Source organism: Corvus cornix, chromosome 4A (genome assembly GCF_000738735.6).
Source record: "Corvus cornix cornix isolate S_Up_H32 chromosome 4A, ASM73873v5, whole genome shotgun sequence".
Lineage (NCBI taxonomy): Eukaryota > Metazoa > Chordata > Aves > Passeriformes > Corvidae > Corvus > Corvus cornix.
Window position 1 is genome coordinate 5,813,674 of NC_047058.1, and position 19,656 is coordinate 5,833,329.

Consider the following 19,656-nt stretch of genomic DNA (forward strand, 5'->3'; position numbering starts at 1 on the left):
TGTCTCCCTTGGGAACTTATTATGCAGTAAATAAGGCTGTAAATTTGCAGGGGACTCTGCACTTGCTGCACTTGTGGACACTGTTAATGTGCCGTAAGAACCCTCTGCAAAGTTCACTCTCCTTTTTCAAAAGCGAACGGCACCGAGCACAGAGGATCCCCGTGAGGAATCAGGATGGATCACTGAAGGAAATGTAATTTCCCATCTACATTTACTCGCTGCAAACACACACATGTTGTACAGAAAGAACAGGACTGCACCTCTGTGTGCCTGAGCACTCACTGCAGTCACTCCTCACCTGCTCTCAGGTTTCCTACACCTGGATCCTCCTCTACCACTGCTGCTAGTGCCACAGTTGGCCCTCACTTTACCACAGACATCACAGCTGTCCCTCCTTGTTAGAGAACCAAACCAACAAAAAAGCAAATTGAACCATAAATCACAGGAACAACAGCAAATAGAAAATCCTGCCCTCAGAGGTACGTTAAATATTGTGCTCCACGTTTCAGAAAAGGCTGTGTACAACCTGTGGTGCCACTCCCAGTAACCTTGTACGTGACCTGGGCTGAATACGGATCGTGAGACTGATGAACTCACAGATGGTCCAAGAGGTAAAGCATGGAAGGGGAAGTTCTACTGGAAACTGTTCCATGGAAATTGTTCCCATGTGTGCCAAGGGAGTTTCAGTTTGGACACGAAGAAAAATTTCTTCATGGAAAGGGTTGCCGTGCATTGAAGGGGCTGCCTGGGGAGCTGGTGGAGTCCCTATCCCTGGAGCTGTTCAAGCAATCACTGGAGGTTGTGCTTTGTTCTCGTCTGTTTGACAAGGTGGGGATCGGTGACAGGTTGGACTTGATGATCTTGGAGGTCTTTTCCCACCTTAATGATTCTGAGATTCTGTGAGTACACAGCTGTAGAATCACAGAACAGTTTGGGTCAGAAGGGACCTTCAAAGGCCATCTGGTCCAAGCCCCCTGCAATGAGCAGGGACGTCTTCCACCAGGCCACGTTGTCAGAGCCCCATCCAACCTGGCCTTGAACGTTTTCAGGGATGGGGCATCCATCACCTCTCTGGGCAACCTTTGCCAGTGTTTTACCACCATGACTGTAAAAATCATCTTCCTTACATCTAATCAAAACCAACCTTCTTTTAGCTTCAAACCATGGAGCAGGCTTTGCTAAACTCTGTAAGTTCCAGTGGTGCTTGAAGCCTACAACTAACAATTTTATTTCTTTCCAGTAGCAAGTTGAATATCTGCAAATGCTACCACTTAGAAGATTTCTGTGGTCTTATCTAAAAGCCAAAGCTCCAGCTATGAACCCAGAGATGATATTTAATAAAGTTAATGAAATTGGTTAAAAATTAAAATTAATTCCCAAAAAACTAATATCTGCTTTTCTTCTGTTGCACTGCACAGAAGAGAATTTTTTTCTTATTGCTCCTAACAGAACTTCCTCAGGTATGGCATTTTATAGCCTGGATGAGTCTTTGAATTTTGCATTCCTCGCTCTTCTACAATTTCTTTTATTACAGCATAAGCTTGCACATGCATTATGAAATTCCATTTCCTGTGATGAGAAAAAAAAACAAAGCAGCAGCGAGAGTTCCAGAACCAACAGTGCTTCTATCATTGATGGCTGCAGAGAAAAAATACCAAGCCAGAAATGACAGCAAGATTCACATGACCAAATGGAAAATTTTCCAAAGACAGCCCTCCTCAAAATACAATATTAATATTAAAAAAGCCTCATGATTCTTTCTAGAGTGCCCTTCACTAAACTTGAGCACACGAGAATGACAGTGCTGACAGCACATCCTTCCTCTGCATCCACTGCAAGTGACCAAGTTGTGCAATCAGAGCCAAGAATCATTTTTACATTAATGCCTAGAAAAGTAGAACTTTCCAGGCTGTTAATGCTAAGGATTCAAGCTTATAGGGCAAAATAAAAAGCACAGAAATGGAAAAAACCACAAAGCAGTACCATGCTAGCACTACTCGACCCATAGGACCTTATGACTTTAATAGTGACACTCAACCTTAAATTAAAGGACTTTTTTCAATATTTCAACATGCTGTATCAGGCTGAAAACAGAAAATGATAAGCCTCTGCACAGTGAAATAGGTACACACACATCTACACGAGCTGAATTATTTGAGGATAATTCAACTCATCACATTATTTGTAGCATTTCTTAAAGCAGGATATGAATATATTCAGCTGAAGGCTTTCCAATGTAATTTGCAAGGAGTTATGAGAATTGGATGTATTTTTCCTTTTGTAATATACACTCCATCACTTCTCCAAAGCTATTGCCATTTCTGTAATGAATATTTCTGATTATTTATAGCAGAGTAAGGGTCAGGGAGCATTAGAAATTGAACTCCTGCAGAACAGAGCTGCATCCCACGATACAGAGCTAGCAGGCAAAGTCTGAGATTTCCTTCACTGTGCTGTTTGTGACCTCAGTCCTGACCCATCTGTAAATGGGAGAGGTAAATATATCTGCTTGCAGCACAGTCCAAGGTCTCTGACAACCAAATATCACGTAGCTGTACATGACTGAGTATGTCCATCTGCTGAGTGTGCTTTAAACCTCAGTCCATAATATCATACCAAGCCTTAAATACTCCAGAAAATAGAATTTTGAATTTAATTAAGCTCTGAAATCACTCAGAATTACTCATTATTATACCTAATAATTTGAGAAATCAGGATTTGCAGTGGTCCCAACACTCTTGACAGTCTAAACACTGACTGAAGAACTTTGAAATATTTTGATTAAAAATCTGTTGGCAAAAGTTGGGATTGATGCTCTCTATCCTACTCATTTTGATACTTCTATAGCCAGGAAAGGTTCTGTGTGTGTGGATGTTTGGATGACAAACAGTTTTCCTGAGCACCACGCTTTGAAATCACTTGACTTTTTCAAAATTAGTGAATGCATTCTTATGTATCTGCAAAAATCAAAATTAATGCTACAAGCATAGTACACAAGGCAAAGATGAGAGTCAGAGGATGGGAATCTTTAGAAATTTATCCGAGTTATTAGATCTTGTGAGTTACAAAGTATTAGGAACTAAATCCATAAAATACACAGGTTTTGCCCTGAGCAGTTTTAATGGGTTAAACGACATCTCACAGACAAAAGCAATTAGTGACTAAAATCAGGAATTGCTAATACCATCTTGATATGGAGCTGAAGATGCCAGGGGGTTCAATTTGAATCTTTTTGATGTTCTGAATTTTAGTTAATGATAAATCCCTTTCTGCGGGAGTTCTGCGTCTCTCTGTACTCAGACAGCAAAATTATGTCCTCTCCAAACACCCCCCACCCCTTCATTCTAAGCATTATGGAGAGTTGCTAAGATTATGAAAGATAATTTTTAAAACATCAATAATAAAAATGACAGAAAATTTTATGAATGCTGTGCTAAGGCCCAGAGAACGAGCAGCCACAGAAAACTGTAAATATTTGTCCATGGACATCTATTTAAGGTATTGAGAAGGAGTTCTGGGATGCAATTTTGTGCTAAAAACTTGTCTCATCATAGGTTAAGCCTACCTAGGTAGCCTTAGTAGATTATAAAAAGCAGTCAGTTCTACTGAACAGAAGATAAACAGTGTAATATTTGTTCTTGTGCTTTCCTATATTCCCTCAAAATTGATGACATTCTTAATGGTATTTTAAAAATAGAAATGTATATATGTCTAATATGTATTTTTCTATTCAAAACTGCTTTCTCTTAAAACATTAAACTATTCAGAAAAAGTGGTTTAGAGCCATTTTTCTATTTTGGGAGCCAGCAAAGCTGCTGTTACAGCCAATCTCCTGAAATCAGCAGTTCCAGCAGGATGGCAATTTCCTATTAAAAATGGAGATAATTTATTTATTAAATCACAATGTGAGGGAAGTAAAACGCAGTAAATGCAAGTCACCAGAAAAAGCAGGAACTCCATTCATCTCCCCTTGTACATGAAGAATGTGTGTGTGTTTGTCTGTTACCCTCTCTCAAGCTGCCGTGTAAATGCTGATACAGTTAGAATCCCAAAAATCTTCTCCATCTTCCTATTAAGAAACAAATTCAGGAAAGGAATCCACAAGACCCAGTCTCTTGCCTGACTTCCTGGAGGGAAGTCTTTCCAAAACTGCTGGGCAGCAGCAGGAGCAGCAGCAAGCACAGCTGTGGGAAGAGTGACCTCAGAGAGGAACCCAGATACTGATAACTGTCTGCATATTCATAATTATGTATATTTACTTAACTAAGCTGCTAAACAAAGAGTTGGAATGAGGGATGGGGAGAACAAGAAATATTTGTGAAGAGCACATGTCTGAAGACCTCAGAGAAAGAGTTTGAAGAGACGAAATTTTGTTTTGCTCAAGGAAAACGCCAGCACCAGACTCAGCCAAGCTTTTAAAATTGTCACTTTGCATACTGAAAGGCAAATAGCAGTTTTGTTTCTGTCTGTAAAAAGCAAAATACAATAGAGTAAAAGGCAACTTCATATACTTCAGTATGTTGTAGCAGCCTCCAGGGACTATAATGAACAGCTTCTTTGCAAAAAGGTTAGTGCCTACAGTGATTACATCCTCTAGTGCTGCTATAGGCACCTCTGAATATTAAATGATTTTTGTCTATTGGCCCATTCCTTGAAAACAAATTATTACTGAGTTATGACTGCAAGTGGATTAGGAAACGCCATACAGGACCTGCCTCTGCATGGGTTGTAGAGGTACATCCACCAGTGCCTTTCCACAGCTCTGTCTTTAGTGTTCAGATATACAAATATAATTCACCAAGCTATCATTTTTTTGTTAACTGCGCTTTGCAGACAGTGCAGAGCAATTTGATGTCTCTCAAGGTGGATAATAGCATGAATAATTCATTAAGCTCGCTGGAGTTAATGTTGCTGTACTCAAGGTTAAGTATTCCCCCATCTCCATATAAGGAATTACTTGATTGCTTACCTTAAAAATGAACTTTCTTCAAAACGCCATTGTATAAATAATAGGCTGTGTCTGAGTGCCATGATTTGTAAGTTGCTCCATCAAGGTACCAGCAAATAACCACTGACTGAACAAGCTTACACGGGGATTTTTTTTTTGCAGATATGTTGCAACTCTTTATAACAAACACACCTGTTTAGTAAAAATATCCTATCTATGAGGCAACTTTTACTCCTTCCTTTGAGAATGATGAAGGTGATTTTGTTTATTAAGGACTATACTAAAAATAAAAGCAAAATCAAGGGACTCTGTCCAGGTTGGCCATGAGCTTAATAAAGATTAATCAAACTACCAAGAGAAAAGCAATGTGCTGTTTAGTCAACATCACAAATAAACTGTAGCACTCGGATTATCCTTGGACAAACTGGGGGCAGGGGGGATCCTCTAAGAAACGAGGCCATGGAATCAAGCCAAGTTGTTGGGCTGGTGGTGGATTTAATTAAAAGAAGCAGCCAGGCAGCTCCCTACGTTCAGCTGCAGCTCAGCAAATGACTTCCCGTGTCCTCTACCCCCGAGTCCTTGTGCAGGGCAACATTGCAAACTGCCAAACAGAAAGTCTTTCCTGGCAAGTGCAGCCTTCACCTCTCGCTAGTACCTTACTGGACAAACTCCTGTTGAAGCCAGGCAGAAACAAAGGCTGTGCTGAACCTCTCTGAAGGGACTCAGCATCCTAAAGAGAGACACCACGGCCTCTGGGAGGGATGATGCACTGCAGATCACCTGGAAAACGACACTTCCACAGGACACTGAGAGAAATCACTCCAGTATTCAATGGACATGAACTACCTCATGCTTGCAGAGTCCTCAGAAGCTCCCAGGCAGGAGCACATGTTAAGAGATCATTTGTGTATATGTGTTATTTACCTGACTGGCTACAGAGTCTTCTTCATAAAGAGATGATGAAACTCTGGCTGCAAGATGAGGCACGGTACCCTTGCCTACACTACAGCATGCTCCGTCCCAGAACAGTGATGCTGCCGGAACACACAGGACCTGGTAACACCTCTCGGTGTTTATCTCTTCATAATGCACTGGATGTGGAAGACAATCGAGAGTCTCTTTCAGCTTTACTGCATTCTGCCAGTACATTTCAAGGACAGACTCTCAGTGCTGCTTTCTTGGTTTCTGCCACCATGGCGGCCCTGCCTGTTTAGCTGACTTCCACCTCTCTTATTTCTTGCTTCAGCAAACGATAACAAATTATTAATTTGTCTGCAGATGACATTTACTGCAGAAAGCAGAAAGCTACACCAAAGAAAATGGTAATACAATAGCTTAAACAAGTCTAAGTGCCAGCTACCAGGCACTGTCATCATAAAACAAATTAGTGAGGTTTGTGTTCTGCTGATGAAATAATAGTCTGTGCTATGAAAACTGTACTCGCAGACCAACCCTGAACTCCAAAGGAAGCCTCACTTAACAAGTCCAGGGAGCTAAAAACATAACCAATCACCAATTATCCGTTATTCACATTTAACAAAGAGGAAATTTCTCGTGGGGAATTGCAGAGGGAAGAGTATGATTTCCTATCATTAGCAAAGGCACAGGACACATGTCTAACTGCAGATTTCACAGCATTCGGGTGAAAAAGAAAAGTTATGTAAAAAATTGTTGTTATGGGAAAAAGACAATGGCTTCTCTGAAAACCATTAACCAACAAAGTCAGGAAATCTTCCTTTCCAAGGAGTGCAGGCACAGACTCCTTTTTCTTTCTGACAAAACAGGCACACAGCCTGAATATTACGGAAAGTGTGGAAGACTGACTTGAAATTACAGATAGCACTTTAACAAATCCAACAGGCAGACTTCAAAAGAACAGGTTACATGTTTTTCATCATGAATCACAAAGTAATGACCACAGATTAATTTAAATCCTTATGTATGTACCCAACACATCAACTGTTGCATGGCCACAAAACCCATTAAAAGAGACAAGAGGCTTGCATCTTCGCTGCCATTCAGGGACCTTACCTAGAATTTCTTACAGCTAATTACCCATGCTGAATGACTGACATCATTTCCTCAAATGACATGAATAAATATCTGTGATGTCTGCAACATTTCTGGAGCATTTCAGTTACAAGTAGAAGGAGCAGCATTGCATGCTCGTCTCTCTGAGCCTGCTGGAGGAAATGTCACAGTACCTTCACAAGCAAGAAGGTTCTCAGTGCTGCCATAGAACCCCGCCCAAACCAAACCAAGCAAACGGAGATTTATAGGACATCAGTGGCTGTGGAGCCATGGAGCTCTCAACTCCAATTCCCACCGTCACCTTCACTGCTCAGATTGCACAGCAGATGATTTTATCCTGCTGGCAGTGTGGCTGTGTCTGTCTAGCATTTGCTGTTGGACACTAAGTTCAGTCCATCTCTATTGCCTGTTGCCAAACCCCAGGAAAATGTCCTCCATGGCTTTTTCCAGAAACTTTCCAAATCATTTCAGATGAGTGGGCTTGATTCCTTTTTACTGACTTTTCATGAAACGCATCTTTTCCACCCATAAATCTTATATATATAACTTTTTCTTAAAATTATTTTAGTCTCAGACATCGGTGAGATTGCATACAGCAATCACACCAGGAAGTTTCTGAAGGCAGAGATGCCATTGCTGGATTAATGTTTCAGAATAATGACAATAAGTGATGCCAAACAACAGATTGGCAAAATGAAAAATGTCAGCATAGCTTTGAAAAATACATGTGAAGAATTATTTTTTTCTTCATTTCTATTTTTAGGACTACTCTTAGCTTTTTCTTATGTTCTCCTCTTGGAATTTCATGTTTAATCTTACCTCAAATCTCCATCTCTTTCATAATTTCATTTGAAAATGCAATTATTGAGTGCACACTGGCAGAAAGGTGAGTTTTTTATTAATGAATTAGTTAATATTTGCTTCTAAATAAAATTTCCCTTAAAAACATATTTGCTTTTCATAACTGCTATGAAAATTCCACCTCTTAAATATGTCAACAGAAATTTAATAAAGCTTCTTAAAATTCAATAACTTTTTCTTATATTATCTTGATATAAGCAGCATTCAAAGTTGGCCAGTTAGGAAATTGTATAAATAAACATTTCTGATGAATATTTAAAAATATGAACACAAAGACAAGATTGAGAAAAATATCCATCTTGACCCCTCAAATTAATTTCTGAAAATCTTGTCATTTCCACAGCTTGACACCCCTCCAATAAATAATTACCTGACAATCTTCCCTTGATGCCACACCATTTCTGTACTTTAGTTTAATCAGACTTTGGCTTGGCATTATCAGCTTTGATTATACTTTATGATATTTTTTTAGCATCTCATAAACCCAAATGAAAATGTATTAAACCTTTTCCAACTTCCTGAGCAACGCTTCCTCAAACAGCACCAAGGACAAAGCAACAACACGATTTTTTCTCACCTGCCCTGTGTTGAAAAAGAGATTTTGGTTTAGGTTATCACTCACATTGATGGATATCTCATGGCAGGCTGTGCATCCTGCCCAGAGGCTGAGGAGGCAGGAAAGTGCCCACTCTATTTTCCAGTATAAAAGCCAACACATCTCTCTGTATTACAGAAGACACGTGGCTGAATCATTATAATAATTTATATTAAATTTATAATAAAGTAAAAATAGCACTGAATTTCACGCAATGGGGAAAACTTTCCTATATCCTCCTAGAATATCCTTATTTGCAGGTATGGATCAGATGTGAAGGACGTGGGCTAAATAAAGTTCTCAGAGATGCTGACAAGATGTCATCCTGCTCATTTTTGTAGTCTAGTTTATTTTCTGGAAAAAATAAATAATTTTGCACTATTTCATTGTCAAATTATGCAGGATTTATGAATATTTCTAATATGACAGGACCACACATTCTTTCAGTGCTGCTTTTTACCTCTCTGGAAGGCCTGTCACAGTCCTGCCAGGTTTGCAGATACTGTTCTTCACTTAGCATGGGCGGCCCATTTACCATTTAACACTTGTTAGCATCAATGTTGCTGTTTCTCTGTCAGGCCAGACAATTATCAGATAATATATATTTCCTTTTACTATTTTGAATGTGGGATGGAAATATTTTATCAATATATCTCATATCTATTCAGACATTAACATTTCCTTTTATATAGATTATTCTCCACATCTAATAACTATCTTGAAGTTTGTACAGACACAGGGTTAAATTTCCAATTCTCTCAAGATCAATAGTGATTCAACCAGCTTCACACTGAAATAGTTTTATCTCTGTTTTTTAATACCTTCCCTCATTTGGCTTACTGGTATTTCCTATCTCTAAGGAAAAACAAAACTGTCAGCCAAAAATACCTCCAATAATTTGTTTTGTAAAAGCTTTTTATATTTTCAGAGATAAAAAATGAAAATGCAAAGAAGCACAAAGAATAGGAAAAAAAAATCCCTTTCACCTGCAGGTCTGAGACATCCATAGGGGATCTGCTGCACTGGCTGCACAATCCAGATGAATAAAGGGAGCATCTGCAGTGATGATGTGTTATTCATAAGCACATAATTTAGAATATTCTGCAGAGGTGCCGTGGAAGTTTTTCACATTGAGGGTCTCTAACTTTACTCTCCACTCTCCTTCTAATTTCATGGATCTCACAGAAGCAGAAAAGGTGGCTTGGGAAATCATCTTTCTTCGTGGACATTTGTGCTGGGTCTTTTCAAAGTCAGACAACTCCAAGCTCGTGTTTGCCAAAAGCACAAGAGAGCTGAGACTGTCACCGTGCTTCTGGGGACCCCAGGCTGAGGGAAACAGCTGCTCTCGTGCATCACCTGGAACCTGTCTGACTGCTGCTAAGTGCTCTTAAAATATATGTACTATGAAACATCTTAAAAGTCTTGCTGTATAATGCAGCTCTGCAAAATACTGCTTTTTCAGGACAACTCAACCTCCATGTGCTCCTTAAAATAGAAATACATAAGCTTAAGTGTGTATAGAGAAACAGATTTAAGTTTAATCCATTAAGTTGAAAGTTGAGAAACATTTTGAGAAACTACTGTACTTTAGTAAGTTGAATAGAGGTCAGTTAGAAGAGATGCAAAGGCTTCGGGTTTCTTACCTGTAATATGTCTGCTATTCTCTGGCTGACAAGCGTATTTCACCAAGGGTACTTCATCAAGGATAACAAGAGTATTAAGATTTGTTAGAGGGAAAAACTAAACTCAATAGGTCCACACTGAAATATCCCACACTGAGCTGGTAAAAGAGCAACTGAGTTTATGAATAGAGAAAAAATTGAAAAAAACCACCAAAACTTAAATTGCAACCTTATATTTTAATCTTAATTTTGTTCCCGGTATTAATATTGGAGAGTTGTTACATTTTTAACAAAATTCTCTATTTAAACCAGCAAAGCAAACTTGGTTTTTGTGGCTTTACACTTGCTACTTTGTGATATTTCCATTCTGTGCAAGTTCACTGGACAAATGAAATGTAGTGGGGTTAAAAGATTTATCTTCAACACAATCTAATCTTTTCATCAGTTGCTTGCATCAGAACTTGTTTGTCTTATGCTGAAAGCATAACTCTGCATGATCAGAGTGGCAAAGGAAAAAGATATATGCATGAACTATATATAATGGATGTTTACAATATACTTCTTTTCAGCTCTTCTATCTTGAGAGCAGCACAGTCTCAAGTGAAACACAAGTGTCTTACAAGTGTAGTACTGAGATTCCATTTATTATTAAACAACTTCTGCTTCAGGTTTTCAATCCTTTTATCAGACAAGTTTCATTGTTGCAGTGCTTGATTGTTTTTTTATGGGCAGAATTAAAAATGCCGCAATTCAAATCTTTCTCTTGTATTTTTAAATACAGCAGCAAGAGTGAGGTTCTTTCCAGATGAAATTATTTATATGGCAGCAGAGGTGGCTTGACAGCATGATCAAAACCAAGGGGTGATGGATCCTGCCCTGTCAGCCCCACACAGGAAAATTTATCTTCATCCCACAAAATGAGGTGAGACTTGGGGGTTTAGGTCTGGCAAGGGAGAATATCCAGCCAGGTGTTTTCTTCCCTGTTCGGAAAGGAGTCATGCAAAAACCTCTGCTCCTGAGGTGCACAAATTTTTCATCATTACAGAGTGTGGACAGGGATGCCAGGATTGGCACTGCACTGGGACAGAGAGCCAGCCACTCTGGGTGGGCAGTCCTCGTGCATTCGGGACAGAAAAGGGATTCCCGTTTCCAATGAAAAATTCTTGTGTCACCTTTAGCCTTCCTTGTTGGAAGTGCTTGACAAGAACTAAAGAATCTGCTCACTGAATGATGGAGGTTATGAATGTGCTGTAAAAACCAGAACCTTCGAAACAGAAAAGTTGTCAAATGTTTTATCATAAAAAATAGCAGCTTGCTTACAGTTCTCTTCTGGGCTCTCCTTCCTCTCAACAACAATGAACAAATTATGAAAGGAATAACTGGAAAAATTCATCCAGTTCTAAGAAATTAACCCCCAAATCAACAATTTGATAAATGAAATCGTCCCAGACCTAGAATGGTCATGGAGTTGCTAACATTTGTGGTCCTTAACAGTATCTGCTATAATAAAAGGAAGGAAAACTTGTAGCATGGCTTCTTCTCTGCAGCCTTTCTTCTCTCATAATAATTAAGGCACAGACAATATTATGAGTCTATTCTACCTATTTTAACCAGATCTACTGCAAAACAGTGTGTTATTCTATCAACAGAAATGGGATGTTTTCAGCTTTTGAGTTACATCACCAACTCCGAGTTCAGCAGGATTTTTGATGGTAAATATTTCAATGGTTCTTACACAAAGCAAGGGGGAAAATCACAGAATTATAGAATGGTTTGGGTTTGAAGGCACCTTAAAGATCATTGACTTCCCCTCCTCTGTAATGATCAGGAACACCTCCCACTACCCCAGGCTGCTCCAAGCCCCGTCCAACCTGGCCTTGGGCACTGCCAGGGATCCAGGGGCAGCCACAGCTTCTCTGGGCACCCTGTGCCAGGGCCTGCCCACCCTCATCAGATAAAAAGTCACAGGACAACTTGGTTTTACAAAAGGAATTTACGTCTGTACTATTCAGAACAGGCTATGACACCAAGCATTAGATATTTCATTGACTTCTTGCTACAAATAAGGGATTAGCAGCATATCATCTTCAGGAAAAAACACAGGTTAAAGTGCACTAATTACTGGGGAGAGAACTTTGTCGGGCAGTTGTGAGGATGCCCTAAAAAGCAGAGGCTGTGGGTTGCTGCCATCTCAGACACACTCAGTGCATCCTGTGCCACCACAGAGCTCCTGCAGCCGCTGTGGCCACAGAGCTCTGGGCACTGCTGCTGCTCCAAAGCCACAGCACAGTGGACACCCTGTGTAGCCTCTACAGGCTGACATTTCAGATAACTTTTCTGAATATTCACTCCATGCATTATGCAGAGTGTTTTTAATTATATTTTTACAGCTGCTGGATAGGCATGGGTAAGAGTTTCTGCAAGATTGCTTTTCCATTTGTACACAAGAAAATATTGTCACAACTAGACTGTTAAAAATTCTTCAATTAAAAAGATCTAGCAAAGAAAAATTGTTGGCTACACATATAAACAGGCATTACAATTCAGTATAATAGAGGCTGTTTAGAGTATTTATTAAAAGAATGTTGGGGAATTAAGATTTCAGGTCAGTAAAAAAGAAAAGTATGTAACTACACTGAAACATTTTCCATTTTTCAAACTTCTTTTCTGACTGGATTTCAATCATCATTTCATAGGAATTCAGTGACTAACACTCTTGCAAACCACACCCATTCATGTTTACCCCCTTTTTATGGCTGTTTATACTGGGAAAATGAAATCTCACAAAAGAAGCTGGCCAACGTGACTGTGGTGTTTGTTCTGGCAGATATTATCTGTAGACAAAGCTTTGCTTATCACCAGGTCTCCTCTGCTCTTCCGATTGCAATCTCATTTCCCTGTCCTTGGGACCTCATGTCTGCTACGACCTTCAGCTTGTTAAATATTCAGCAGAAAGTTTATGGACTTTCCCATAACCTTGATTAAAAGCCTATGGGGAACCTGAATGCTGAAAAATAGCCCCTGGTTTGGAAAAAGAAACTTGAGTACACTCTGCTGATTTGTGTTTCACTAATGGTGTTTATAATCAGCAGTCACTGGCACAGAGTCGAGGCCAGAGGAAAAGATGATGAATCGAACTTACCTGGTAAATAATTATTGTCTGATCATTACCTAATTTCCCTAAGTGGAACTTTTGGGAGCAGTGCTGAGAGGGACTGGAAAGCACATACAGGGGGGAAAAAAAAAAATCATTCAAAGAAAACAGAGAAATATTATCTATAGACCTACAGATTCTTTATCTTTGACCCCTTTGGAAGGGAACCCTGTCACTACTGTGAAGGTGGGAGTTTCTGAGGGTTTAGGTACCTCCAGCCCTTACCCCAAAGAATTGCTGCAGTCCTGCTCTCAGCCTGGAGCCTTGCCAGTGCCTTGGATGTGCTTCCACACCTCAAACCCTGCAGGCATTCTGGGTCCACCACTTTTTTTCCAGGGAAACATGACAGGAAAACAAGCAGACAAGCAAATTGTCCAGGTGCTTTTCAGTATTTTCTTTCTGTTGGAGTAATTAACACACAGAGCCAGATGAAAAGCAGCTCAGCGTACTCAAGGAAATGTCTGAGTCACTGCTGAGCATCTCTAGAGGTTTTAGATAGTACAGGAGGCTCCCACCCTCTCAATCATTTACTTTGTCATTGCCTCTTTTTCTACTCTTGGTCTTTGTTCCTCTCAATAATGGACAGAGATCTTTTATTTTATAATTGTCAGGGTGATTAAAAACCCATCAGGTAAGTTTGTGCTTAACTATTATATCCTTCCTGCTTTAGGCTTCAAAATAATTTGTTCTGAGTGACAGAACTATTTCTGATCAGGACACACTAAATGGAAGATGTCAAATTTTATTGTGCCTTTACAACTATATCAGTACAAGATGCAGTAATTTTCTTCATCAGCGTTTGGAAATTATCTCAATATGGGAGGAAAAGAGCATAAAAGAAAAGTAATGCCAAGAATTAAAACTGTGTTTAAGCCTTAAGTTGAGCTGCTGCAGGGGATCCTATATTGCCAAACACAATCCTCAATCATGCATCAAAAGATTTGCCACATGACACTCAGATGGTTTTGTGAAGACAGCTGACTGCATCGTATCCCAAGTACAGTGGGACAAAAGAATTCAAACCAGCCTTGCACAATAAATCAGATATAACATCATGCTTAACATTTCAATGTCTTTTTTTTTTTTTAAAATATAAAAACTCTCAGTCAGTGCTTACTTTTAATTCATCCCTGATTGTACAATAACAGGAGGATGGGTAAGATACAAATCCTAACTGTCCCAAGGCTAAACAAGGAAATAAAGGAAATATTGCTAACCTCAGGAAAACCCTCCTCTTCATCATATCTGAGTACCATAGATCACAATTCTTGAAGAAATTATAACAAAAATGAAAACATATGTTTCTTTCATTATTACTGTCTTCTTTAATTGTCCTTGAACTGAAGTGACTTCATATAGAGATATGTTTGCTATATACAATTTCAAAGATGTATATACAGATTATATTAAACTATAATCATGCCTGGCTTTCTGAGTGGATTACCCATGTGCTGCATTGATTGGGATCCCTGAATAAGATGCAAACCACTGGAGAGGTTTAAACAGCTATATTCTTTCTAAAGTACTCTTTAATTAATGTTGTCTGGAGCACTAATTATGAAAGCTTGTAAAGCCTAAAGCCTGAAAACACTTAGGCACCTACTTAACTGTGCTCATTCAGGATAGACCCACTGAATTCACTGGAAGTGCTTGGAGTAGGGAATTTAACTGAAGAATGCACAGAGGCTGCTGCAGGTTAAAAGCTGAGCTCAGCTTTGCAGGGCTGTGTCCAGGCTGGGCTTTACAGCATTTTGCCCTCTGATGTTGCCCATTCCAAGGCTGCCTTCCGTGGGCAGATCTGGCTTTCCCCAGCAAAGCTCCCTGACAGTGTCTTTGAGAAAGTGTTGAATTAAGCAAAACTGAGCCATCAGTCAGTGGGAGAGGAGATGTATGCATCTGCAGATACATATGTTGAGATGCACAAGCAATTTGTTCACATTATGAAGGCAGATAAATATGCAGAGATGTGCACATATACCAGCAGATCTCCTCCACAGTGGAAAATACTGACATTAGAATAGAAGCCAAATTACTGTTGCTGTCAATGGAAAACTCCTAAATCTCTTTAGAACAGAATACTCACATTTCTAATTCTTTTCTTTTAATGTTATAAACCATTTTTATTTTGCTAAACAGATTCCTATCTGTTTAATTAACAGCTGCAAACAGGAAAAAAAAAAAAAAAAGTTTTAACTGGATTACCAAGCTTCCCATTCCCAAGTGGAAATAGAGGCTTTTGTTCAGGTCACAGTTCCTACACACACCCCACACATCCCATGGTCCCACACCACACACCAGCAGCACAGCAGAGAGATCACCAGGCAGAGAAATTACACCACACATCCAGGTACTCACACACAGCTAATCCTGCCTTCAATTACACATTTATTTATCCCTAAAGACTTCAGGAGTGGGGCACTTCCTGACTGGATTGAAAACTCATTTCATGCAATGAGTGATTTGCTCAGAACAGCGTCAGCTGATGCTGCAAGGTGTGGGAAAGGGATTGTTTGCACTCTCGAAGGACCACTGAGCCTTTTCTCATCTCACACAAAAATGATGCATATTTGCAGTCCATTTCTGTAGCTGCTTTATGAAATGCAGTGGTGACTAGGCAACTAAGAGAATACAAATGAGACATGATCATTTGATCTACAGCATTTCCTTAAAATTCCCAATCTTGCTACAGGAGCTCTCATGCATGCTGAACAGCATCATCATTAGATAATTACTCATTACAAATGAGCACAGGCTAAAGCCAGACATGCTGTTCAGCTTTCCAAGCACACACAAATTTCAGTGTTAAAATGAAAATATAATATAATTCAAAGCTTTTTTTTTTTTTTCCTGATCAAAGGTGCTGAATTTACATACAGGTAGTTTGTTTCCCTTGTGACTGGGGAAAATCAGTCTCTGTAGTACTCAGCCACTGGCAGAATCTCAATGTAAAAGATTCTTTCAAACTTAGATTTGAAACAAACTTCTTCTTTTCTGTTGTACATTAAAGCTATAGGGGTGGTTGTACATTAAGAATGGTCTTTCATCTAGTTCTGTCACTGCTGAAAATCCAAGTACTCTCTTCCACCACCCCAAACATCTTCATGCCCAATTTATTTGCATTTATTCAGAGAAGATGTCATTTCTGAAGTTCTATCACTTTATTTATGGCACTTCATAGTGAAATTTGGGCAGGGCTGTGCCTGTTAAACTGAGGCCCAGTGTTTCCTAATTTATGTCTTGGCATTTATAATTGCAAACAACAATTGTAATGATTGATTAATGATTGATAGTTCTTGCTATTAACCACTTCGCAGTTCCACCATATTTGGTGAAAGACCTTTTTGGGGAATGATCCCCCCTTTGGTGAGACAGAGAGTCTGTGTCATGTGTAACTTCTACCCCAGTGCCACTATGGACCCCAAAGTTAATAAAAAAAATGCATCAGTGAAGAGGCAGAGCAGGAGTAACCAAAATCCCACTAACACCAGAGACCCATTCAGTGGCAGACAGATTTTTAGATAAGATCCTGGGTGGCAAACAAGGACCCTGCTCAAAGGCAGCACTGAGTTCAGTATGTTTTGGGAAAAGAATATTACAACCCCATCATTCTGCTGCTGAATATGTGACCAAGCTGAAGCACATGAAGGGAAAATTAGGAAAAAATCTGTACTGCCTGAGTGAACTGCTCTGTCCATAGTTTTAGAGCTCTTTTTTTCCTCCTCAGCCTTTCCTCTGTCTGCTCTATTTAATCAAGACTGAAAATTGCCTTGTTCACTCAGGGTTGCTTGTATATTTTCCCCAAACAAAGCAGTACAATCAATGCAACATTACTGTTGCAGTTTATATATCTTACACATGAAACTAGAATTATTTTCACATCAAACAAACCAGGTCTTCTAGTTCAAGATTCTAAAACAGTAATTTACAAATACATTTTACAACTTCTCCTGGCATGAGCAAAAATTCCACAAATCACTGACACAATGGGAGGAAAAAGGCAAGATCCATCAAGGACTCCAGAGAAAGATGTCTTATTCCTACAAACCATGAAAGTGGTACTTTTCAGCTGAACTTCTCTTCTGGAAAATGAACATTTTTGGAATAGAACTAAACACTGGGGTTTATCTTACCGATTTTACAGTTTTCTGTTTCAGAGCAGAATTTTAACAGACGCTCAGAGAAAACACTTAACATTCAAATATGTTCCAGAAATACCACCAATACTTGAGTAAAAAAAACCCCAAAAAACCAAAAAACAAAACACATTTGTGTTCAAAGGGATTTCTGTTGGGAGAAAAAGCTGGTTTATTTTTCTCTATTTGTTACCATGGACATCTGAGTAAAGATAGTATATTTTTACTGGAACCATCTTCTACTGCTGAGGGAAAAAAAAGTTGCCATCTGCCTTAAAGTATGTCCCTCTTATAGCAAGAAGTTTACATGCCACAAAGAGCGTGATGATTTGAATCAGGTACATTTGGAGCAAATATCTGGGAAAGATCTTGTCTCAACAGCAATATTTTAACAATGGAAAACAAATATATTTTGATTATATATATAAATATATATATATACATACTGACATCAGATTTTAAAAACCTTTTAATGATATTTCTTGAATATCTTGATGTAGTTACAGTTTCAGTTTGGCAGGGTTGTTTTTTTTTTTGGTTTTCTTCCCTTTTTCTCTAATCTCTTTCTTCCTTTCTACCAGCTCAAATTGAATGAGAAGTGCTATCTTTAACCTTGAGATCCCTGTTCTTGTTGGTTTGTGTCATAATCTTATTATTCAGAAACAATTCTTGGTATTTAACATCTCACCTCAGCATGCAAAGTGCTTATGGATTAGAGAGCATTTCCTGGGGGGTCGAGGATAGAGTGACTGTGAATTAGAAATGCAGCTGCCCGGCTGTGCCAGTCTCACTTCCAGCTTCTGCACCAGAAAAATCTTTCTGTGCCCCCCTGGCTACTCTGCTCATGTGCTTATTTGCAAACTCTGCATTACAGGTCAGACACTGCTCAGTGCAGGACGTCAGAGCCAGCTTCTCCCAGCCACTGTAAATAGTAGGATGCAGTTACAGTTTAAAGGGTGATCAATTTTTAAAGCATAAATGCAACACAGTTCTGTTCTATATATTCCAGAGCCTCATCAATGTTGCAGTTAATAAAATCTCCTGCCTCCCAGAGGGGGCAGCTGTCCAGGGCTGGTTCCTAAACTCACAGGGTGGACAATCTGTAACACAGCTGCTGATCCTTTGCCTAAAAGGCCAGGATCTTTCCTGACATGGAGTCTGTCCTTACCAAATCTCCTGGAGAGCTGCTGAGGCAGTGCCCTTGCAGGTGAGCAATGCAGGGAACACCTGTGTCCCCACAGCAGTGACAATCACAGGCACTGTCTGTGCTGCCCAGGGCACAGGCTCTCACCCCAGCACTTCCACTGGGAAACGGGGCAGTGGCTGCAACATAACCTTGAGGAAAACAGCTAAAAACAGGTGGTAACAAGAGCGTTAGACAGCAGCACTGCCGTGTGTCAGCTGTCCCCGAAAGATTCTCAGGGAGCACGAGAATGATGGTGCATTAAAAAATGCACTGAAACTACAGCCTGGTGCCACAGAGAAATCTGCTGTGAGCAAAGTGAGAGCTCTGTCAGAGTTAAAAATTTCTTTTTCCATGGTCATGAAACGAGGCTGAACCAGCCCCTCCATTTCAGACTCGTTAACCTTCTGTCTTGATGAAAATTAACAGCTACAGTTTCTTCTAAATAAATTCTGTGAATTTTACTGGATAAAGCATTCCTCTATTTCTGTCAAAGAGTTGTGCAGCACAGCTGTTTTCTAACAAACCCCTATTTTTACTCGCCGACATTTGACTATCATTATGTATATGAGTTTCTTCAGCCTGTGAAGCATGTTTTAACAAGAAATATTAATGTCCCCCCACATTCACCATCTTTTATCCCTATTCAGCAAGAATAGGTGTTATACAAAAGAGAAAACATCTGCTTCCTTGTATTATAATTTCTCTTGAACTCTTTAGATTGGAGATGCAAAGTTGGTAGCAGAGGTTAGAGATGAATGTACAAAGCAGAACCATGTTTCTTTGTGACTGTGTTTCAAAGGGAAAACAAATCCTAAAAGTCAGTATTATAGAAAGCATAAAGAAAGAATTACGAGGGAGCTTTTTGTTAAGACATCTTTAGTGGCTAAATTACTGTATCTTAAGTTTTGTAATCCTTATCATGATTCATTCCTAACACAGGCGCCAGAACAAGCTCAGGCTGTTTTCCTCTTTTCCATGCTCTGAAATACCTTACCTCTTGGACTCTGTGGCTGCATTGTCAATCTTTAATTTTTCTGTCACTGCATTGGATCATCACGATGTGGACAGTGCCCTCCTTGGCGATTTCAATCCTTCACTGTGAAACCTCTGCTTTCGAGGGCTGTGA

At 39.5% G+C, this 19,656-nt stretch overlaps 1 protein-coding gene across 2 annotated transcripts in view; it reads right to left on the bottom strand.

Annotated features, from left to right (window-relative positions):
- PCDH11X (protocadherin 11 X-linked) overlaps nt 1-19,656 on the bottom strand; it is a 438,889-nt gene that overhangs the window by 90,470 nt on the left and 328,763 nt on the right. The gene's annotated exons all lie outside the window — the stretch shown is intronic.